General features: G+C 39.7%; 1 non-coding gene across 1 annotated transcript; it reads right to left on the reverse strand.

Annotated features, from left to right (window-relative positions):
- Positions 1–2: 2 nt before the first annotated feature.
- Trnae-cuc lies at positions 3–74 on the reverse strand. The gene has a single exon. It is a non-coding gene; the product is annotated as a tRNA-Glu (tRNA).
- Between the last annotated feature and the right edge of the window lie 314 nt (positions 75–388).

A 388-nucleotide genomic window follows, 5' to 3' on the forward strand; every position in this document is an offset into this window, starting at 1 on the left:
ATTTCCCATGCCGGGAATCGAACCCGGGCCTCCTGGGTGAGAGCCAGGTATCCTAGCCACTAGACAACATGGGATGATAAGAGAAATGGTCTTAAAATATCAATATGAACGCAGAGTAGAAGAATACGAGCATCACACTCGAGGTCCTCAAACTTGTTCTCAGATGAGAGAAGTAGGGGGGTCATAAACTTCAAGTGGAGGGAAATAACAGCGGTTCTCAGTTGTTTGTGTTGCCTTTTGTTCTTTCTCGCGCCAAATCAATACTTTCTTCGAGTCTGTTCTTTATCAAAGCACAAATTCTTTTAGTAATTTTTCACTTTCTATTTCTACATTACATTATTACATTTTTAGGGCATACAGAAATTATAAAGGTATATCCAGAACTACT

The sequence above is a fragment of the Diaphorina citri genome, unplaced genomic scaffold, assembly GCF_000475195.1.
Source record: "Diaphorina citri unplaced genomic scaffold, Diaci psyllid genome assembly version 1.1 scaffold70521, whole genome shotgun sequence".
In the NCBI taxonomy this organism is placed as follows: Eukaryota; Metazoa; Arthropoda; class Insecta; order Hemiptera; family Psyllidae; genus Diaphorina; species Diaphorina citri.